Source organism: Mastomys coucha, unplaced genomic scaffold, assembly GCF_008632895.1.
Source record: "Mastomys coucha isolate ucsf_1 unplaced genomic scaffold, UCSF_Mcou_1 pScaffold14, whole genome shotgun sequence".
Lineage (NCBI taxonomy): Eukaryota > Metazoa > Chordata > Mammalia > Rodentia > Muridae > Mastomys > Mastomys coucha.
This window is the reverse complement of record NW_022196896.1, coordinates 61255091-61263105: the sequence shown is the minus strand read 5'-3', so window position 1 is coordinate 61263105 and position 8015 is coordinate 61255091. Positions and strand designations below refer to the sequence as shown.

Below are 8015 nucleotides of genomic sequence, written 5' to 3'. Positions count from 1 at the left end.
TTTTTTTTTTTTTTTTTTTTTTTAATTTCTGTAGGTAGAAGAAGTATCTGTTCATATATTTTGCTCACTTTTCTCTTGGTTTGTTGTTTTTTTGGTAAGTGTAATAATTCTTTTTGTAGATAAAGTCCTTATCAGATATATGACTTAGAACTGTGCTTTCCCTTTCTGTAGATTATTCATTTCTTGATAATATAATTTGATGGATGTAGATTTTAATGTGGGTGGAGGCCACTATGTATTCTTTTGTGTCACATGTCTCTGATGTTCTATCTAAAAGCCCACTTGCCAGCATTAAGATCATATCATAAAGATCAGCACTATGATTTTCCTGTATCTGCTTTATAGTTTTGGGTCTTTAATCCATTTTGAGTTAGTTTTATATACAGTGTGATGTTGAGTCTCTTTGAACTTTGTACGCTAATGTTCAGTTTTCCAAACACCAGTCATTAAAAGGTAGCTTGCTAATTGGGAGATGTAGTTTAGGGATGGGACATAGAGTAAGTTGGATGTAGTTGTATGAGGTGTTTTCTGAAATATTAGTTCCATTGGTTTGGTCTGTATATCTGTCTTGATACTTGTACTACAGTTTAGATGTCATGGCTTTGTACTGTGTTTTGAACCCAGAAGTGTGAATTCTACAATTCTGTTCTTTCTTTTCAATACTGTCTTGGCTATTTTGAACCTGTTATAATCTCCTGTACATTTTTGGATTAGCTCTAGAACTTTGATGGATAATACTTAATGTGCTTGGGTAGTACTGATGTCTGAGCATTGCATGCAAATTCCTAACACAGGAAAGAAAGATGTTTCTTTCACTCAGCCAGTCGCTAACATGGGATATCTCTCCTTTATTCAGCCCCTTCAGTTCCCTCCTTGTGTTCCACATTCCTCAGCATAAATATTTTCTTTTTTCTCTGGAATTTATGAGTGGTGTTAGAAAGACAGCTGGTTTTTATTCATGTATCTTCCAGCATTGGTAAGTTAGTTTATCGTAGTAGGTTTTGCTGGATTCGGTAAGAGCAGGTCTTCTGAGACTGTATGTAGCATTACATCCTTTGCATCTGAATGCCTTGCATTCCTTGTGTAGTTGCCTTCTCTGGCTGGAATTTCCAGGGCTGTGCTGACTGCAAGGTAGAGACGGGTGTCTTGATCTTGTTGCTGCTCTATCGAGCTGCGTTGAGTCTTCCCACAGTATGCTGTTAATGTGGGTTTTCATAGCTTCCTTCAGTATTCTAAGTAAATCCCTCCCACTCCTAGCTTAAGTGGGAGTTTTTGTTTGAACCCCTGAAAGACAGTGGATGTGTCAGGTGTCTTCCAGCATCCGCTGAGGCAGATCACAGACTTTTAGTTTTCTTCACTTTAGCAAGGCGCTGTATTACATCAGCTGCCTTTCATACTGTGGACCACTTAGTGTCAGTCCAGTAGCCCTTGTCATAACTTATCCTTTAGCTATGCTGCTGGATTTGATTTACAAGTGTTTTGGTTCTGCTCATACCAGACAGGCACTCTACCACTGAACTGTAACCGCCGTCCAGACTTGCTAGTATTTTATTGGGGTTGTTATATATATATATTCATAAGGGGTCTCCATCCATTGTTTTCTTATGATATCTTTGTTTAAAGTTTTAATTACTTTGCTGAGAGGTTTTTAAATTTTGATTTGCTATTTTGCTTGTTATAGTTTAGTCTGATCTCTTAGATCGGTTTTTGTGGTGGAAATGTTCTTTAGCATAGGGGAAGACTTAGGGGTAGCCCCTCTGCTGAATGGTGGGAATGTTCTTTGGCATAGGGGAAGATTTAGGGGTGGCCCCCCTGCTGAAAGGCAAGGAAGGGACACCTTCACATAATGTCCCTGCAGCCGAGGGCATGACCGCTCCATGAAGGAGGGGGCACCTTCTAATAGTCTCCCTGCAGCTGAGGACATAACTGCTCCATGAACCCAAGATGTTTCGGAAGTAATTCAAGGCTACTGAGAGCTGTGCGTGAAAGGATTAAAGAAACAAACCTTATGCACCTGGGTATGGGGAAAAATATTTATTGTAAGATATGAAGAAGTGGGCATGCTTTTGCTGTGAGAAAGTGCTAAGAGATTGTGCTACATGATTGTTGTTAAATTCTATTTTTTAGCCTTACTGTGTTTTCTATAAAAGATTTCTCCCATTAAAGGCTTATTGCCATTGCCAGCAGAGTGGTGGTCCTCTCATTCTCGTTCAGTCACCCTCTCTACTTAAGCCTCACCCTTGTCGGCTGGATCTAACAGGTTTTGACAGTTTATATTTCTAAGAATTTGTCTATTTTTTGTTTGTTATGAGATTTTTTTGGTTTCTTTTAACTTGTTGTGGGAAATATTAAAAAAAAAAAAAATCATCCCGCAAGCTCTCCTGCTGCGCTGGTACCTTCTGGCCTCATCACTATATCCCTGCAGGGTCCTGCTATTTTCTCCCAGCTAGCATGATCATCTCACTTACATTCCCTAGAAAGGCAACCTATTAATAACCCTCTCCAGCCCCAAAGCCCAGGGAACTGGGTCAATGATTCTTCATAACTTCTTCAAGTTGAACATGTGCTTGAGATATTATGAAAAGGGGGAAGGGTAGGGAAAACAGGATTTATTAGTCTCTGATGTCTGTGTCTTGGCTAGCTCTGGCTGAAGTCCAGGACATCAGGAGTTCAAGCAGGCCAGTTCAGCATGGCTATCGAGGAAATTCACCAAGGCTCTATTCTCTGTAATATTTAAATCTCAAAACAAAATATCAGTATCATCAAGATATATTTTTTATTTGATCCTCTAGAATCTAGTCCTCTGGAGGTCTCCGTTCGTCACATCCGATCCATATAACTCTGGAAGGTGTAAATACTTTAATCACCTTTTCCAAAAACACAAAACCAAAACCCTTTCCAGCATATCCTTGAGCCAGTAACCAGAAAACCTTCATTCTGACCTCTCTCCCAGAGGAATAATATAACAGTAAAACTCAACGTCACACCTATTTTGAAAATTAAAACAATCTAAAACAAATGAAATAAACTAAAATACTGTATGAGCCTTTACTTAGGCCATTTCTATCTAGCCAAGTAGGAAAATGTCACCCAAAATTCCCATCTAGACCACATTAGAAAGAATATGAGCTTCCTCTGGCTAAATAAATATATTATTTTCCTGTGTGGCTCTCTGTCTAGAGCCACGGACTTTTGTAATTAATAATTGTAAAAAGCAGGCACTTATCACTGTTTTCTCTACTTGGAGTCACTGACTACTTCCTTATTTAGTTCTTAACCATGGGTGAAATTTTTTTTCATGATTTGGACAAAATCTGAATATTAATCTATCTTAAAAGTAAATAATCTTAATGTTAAATTTACAGTTTAAACCCTCTGTTCTCAGAGGTAAGCAATTTCATCCTTTTTCTTTCTCCTGACTTAGAGTAGCCTGTAACTCCCTACAGCAGGGGACCTCAGAGCTGTTCTCTTTGTACTTGGTGTGCTTAGTCATGTGACTTGGTTTTGGCACCACTCAGCTATTCACCCATCAAAACAAACAACAACAACAAAATTAAATAAAACTTTAACTCTCAGGGTAATAATTTTAGATTAGTAGTGGATTTGTGCTCAGCCAGTACGTTGGATCGTCAGTTTATATTTCTAAGAATTTGTCTATTTTTTGTTTGTTACGAGATTTTTTTTTGTTTCTTTTAACTCTTTGAACATATTTAAGATGTGCCTGTGTTGTTCATGGCTACAGTCTATTCCTCCTGTGAGTAGGTCATACTTTCTTGTTTCTTTGGATGTTTCATACTGTTCTTTAGGAAACTAGAGGATCTGAACATGAAGGTTTCTATCTATAGAAGTCCAGGTCTTTATGTGTGACCCGTGTTTATAGCCTGGTATAGTAGATGGTACTCTGCGTACTGCAGTTGGAATATGTGTGACTGGTTGGAGCAGGCTGACTAGCTGTTGAATTGATTTCTCTAATTTGGGGTATATCAAAAGCCAGTGTGTTAGTAAAGCAGCTCTTGAAAAGCTTGGGTGTATTTACTCATTTCTCTTGTGTAATTGCCACTCATCAAACCAACAGCATTATGGTGCAATACCTGCTCTGTGGAGCTGGGCAGAGTTGGCTCTTAAGACATTGGAGTCAGCGCTAATGAACCATTGGATGTTGGTGTTAAACACACTATCTAGAAGTTCACATAGCAAAGTAGCTTAGTCATATTGTAGGTTAGTTCCATGCTAGAAATGATAATACTTTTGACATATTTGTTTGAAAGTACTAAAAGCAATGCTGCCTGTTTCCTTTGAGCTTTTTACGTGTGACTGTAGGAAATGTAAAATCCCAGCCATGCTCCAAGCTATACCATGGTATGGGAGCCCTGCTCTCAGTGATGATCTCGGAGCATTGAGTACTTGCGACTTTTCATCATGAGAGTGATTAGGCCCTGCCTTCACTGTACCTCACGCGGTATTTGTTTCTGCATACACTTGTATTTGGCTTTCTACAAAGGACTGTTTTACAAATAAACTACTCATTTACAAGTTCGTTGGTAGAAGTCATACTATTTAGTGAATGTCTTTAATTTCTCTTTCATTTCAGCATTTTTCAATAGAGAGGGTATATTTGTTTTGGAATTTGATTCAGAATAACCATTAATAATAATAATGTTATAATTATATAAGTATCATAATAATTATAATATTATCCACTAAAGTGGATCTGAAGACTAGTGCTTCCAAGAAACTTAAGTAGTGACATCAAAGCCATCAAATGTGGAAAAGTATGTGTCTTTGTACTTTTTGGGAGGCTAGTGGACCTGTTTTTCATAGTCCAAAAACTTTCAGGCAAGTACTGACTCTATTAAATCTAAACTGGTAAGTGCCTTTTAATGAAGAAATCCTTTTAAATGGACAGTTTAAAAGGCTTCAAATAACTCTGGCAGGGTTTCATGGCAGAGCTGATAAGTGTTTCAGTCAAATCTCATGGTTTCTTATTTATGTGCATATAAATCTGAACTACCGAAGCCCATTGTCCTGTTGTCAGATAAGGAGCACCTGCCATGGGTAGTGGTGTCCAGTCTCCATCACTGAGGACACAGAGTCTGCGGTGGTGCAGGCGCTACTTCTGACTGACCAGCAGTACTGGGTACTGGCCTTAGTGGTGCAGCTGAGAGTGTCATTAGTAGATTTCATTAGTCAGTCACAGAACTGCACGAGAGGAGATGTGATAGCCAGGATTATGTGTTTGGTTTTGTGACAAAAATCATCAAATATTTAATTTGAGTATTAAAATACACTTTCCTTTTTAGAGCCACAGATAGTTATTTATTAACAAATATTATTCAAGATAAATAGTGTGAGTGTGACTCTCAGCTCCAGCGTGTAGTCCCGAATTACTGCTCAGCTTCGGATACTTTGTTTGTCCTGATGAGGGGGAGGCAACAGGGGTTTGTTTTTGTTTGTTTTTTTGTTTTTTGGAGGGGAAACTGGGAATGGAGAAATTCGCATGTAAATAAAGAAAATATCTAAAATAAAAAAAAAAAGAAAGAAAAAGCTAATAGTTCAGAACTGTCATGACCTATGATCTTGATAGGCATGTGAAAGACCCTTATACTGATTTCGTGATTATTTTTAAAGATCTTATAAAAGGATGAACTATTATCTAGTGGATATGCTAGTGTACGAAAAAAGAGAAGCCACACTTAAGTTCTACCACTTAATAGCTTTGCAAAGATGAAGGGATTCAAAGGTGCATATGCATTATATGCATGTATATATGCATTACATATAACATATAAACACTTTAGGTAGACAGACAAACACACAGAATCAATTATCTAACAGGAACTGCATTGTAAAACTGAGGGTAAACACCATGGCTCTGAAGTGGATCAGAGCTGAGAAGATTATGAGTCTCAAGTATTTGCCTTACGAATACAGTTAGTTAATTTTCTATTAAAGCCTGTTTCTCTAAAACAGATGGGGACTTCGACAAAATGCTCTATAAAAATGGTCACAAGAACAACTAAGAAAAACAGTTTTATGGCTACAGTAGACAGGTTGGATTTATGTAATAGTACCGAATACCACTCTATCTGTATCTATCTGTATCAGTAACTATAAATACTATTCTATCTCTATCAAAATTTCTGACATAGAAAAATCTACAGAAAATGTATACTATTTTTTAAAATACACTTTCTATTTTAAAAAGAATAGTGAATGTTTTCACCAACCACAGCAAATGTTATTCAACTTCATGTATGACTTGTCCTTGAGCACTTGTCATGCCTCTAAGCAGGGTGTTACCCACCTCTTCAGTTGCCCTTCCTCCAGTTCCTAGTTCACTTAGTTGTTGATGTTTCCTAAACACAACATACTGACATTAATCTGCACAGAGAAATTCAGTATTCGAGACAACATTTTAAATGGCTTTGTTAGAATCTTTTAGTATAAAAAGATTTGTTTTGCTGGAATAAATGCTCTGATAAAGATTAGTGTAGTTGAGGTGTGTCACAGATCCAAAGGAGAGCAGAAGGGAGTCTGCCATATGGGGGACAGTGTTCAAATCAGTGGCAGGAAGTGAGGACACAAGAGGCCAGAAAACTATCCACTAGTTAATGAACAGCCATTTGGCCGACACAGTGGCTCAGCATGCAGAGATACTTGCCACACAAGTGTGGTGACCTGAGCTTCATTCCAGAATCCATACAAAATGTGGAACGAGAGACCCAACTCCACAGTTAGCTGTCTTCTGACCTCCACGTGTACAATGTGAAGCATACGGTCTTTCCCCAAACACTTAATTCCTAACTCCTAAATTAGAATTTGGAGATGACTCTATTCCAGTTGCTGTTGAAGGAAGGAATATTGTGAGAGGTAACACTAATGAGACTTCCCTGATGGAGCTAACGTCACAGCAGGTGCTGAATGCAGGGGAGGGGTGGGCAGTTAGGGATAACTCTTGTGACAGTGTGGGTTTGTTGTAAGAGAAAATCAAGAAGCCTGATTATGAGAAAAAGTGATGGGGGTTGAACAGTAGAGAGCAAAGGGAGGTCTTAAAGACATTTGAAAGTAAGATTGACTCAAAACTATATTTGTAAACAATAACAAATGAGCTAGGAAAATTCTTGACATGTAACATTATCAAGCAAATGAAAGTGTATTTTCAAGAGAGAAATTTGGCCTTGTTCTTATTAGTGAAGGTCACAGCAGAGGTGCCATGGCTGGTGTGTGAGACATAAGCAGAACAGTATGTGCAGGCAAATTCTACACTTTGTAATTCTGCTAAACTTTCCTTTCAAACTTTGAGATTTTCACCATGACCTTGAATCACACACCATGACCTTGAATCACACACTCGAGCTGCACATCTAATTGGTGGGTGCAGTATGTGCTGCTGTGCATGTACAGTGCTCCAGTCACCAGGGCCAAGGGTGGGCAGGTGGCAGCTTTCTGCTGCCAAGCAATCCTTGAGCTTCACTGGCAGGCATTGGAGTAAATGGTGGGAGGAAGCTGCACCTGCGCTCAGAGTTAGACTTGGAACGTGTACTGTGAATTGTTATTTATGTTTATTTCTCCTGTTTGTGTGGCGTTTCCCACCCACACCTAGGTGATAGGATGTTGGTGAACATCCTATGTGTGGATGGATTGGCTGAAAAGCTCTATCTGAGAGCTCATAGTCATTGAAATCAGAAAGACGGTTACTTCATCTGTCTTCAGAGACATCTTGGTTATGCAGCGTTACTAGAATGCCTTACCAGGTGTGTCTGCAGCGCCAGCACTTTGAAGGCGGAAGCAAATGGGCCATGCATGAGCTTGAAGCTAGCCTGGGCTACTAGACTGTGGCAGCAGATTCAAACCAGAGAAATCCTAGCACTGAGAAGGGAGGTGAACACAAAGCCCCATCTCTAGCTGAGAAGCAATTTGTACTGATGCTTGCTGGGAGAGGGAAGATGCCTTTTCTCCAGTTGAGTCTCTGGGTAAATCAGCCACACTCCAGGATAGGCTCACACCCTGGGTAT

At 39.0% G+C, this 8015-nt stretch overlaps 1 protein-coding gene across 4 annotated transcripts in view; it reads left to right on the top strand.

Moving 5' to 3' along the window:
* Prim2 (DNA primase subunit 2) overlaps positions 1 to 8015 on the top strand; it is a 218711-nt gene that overhangs the window by 192504 nt on the left and 18192 nt on the right. The gene's annotated exons all lie outside the window — the stretch shown is intronic.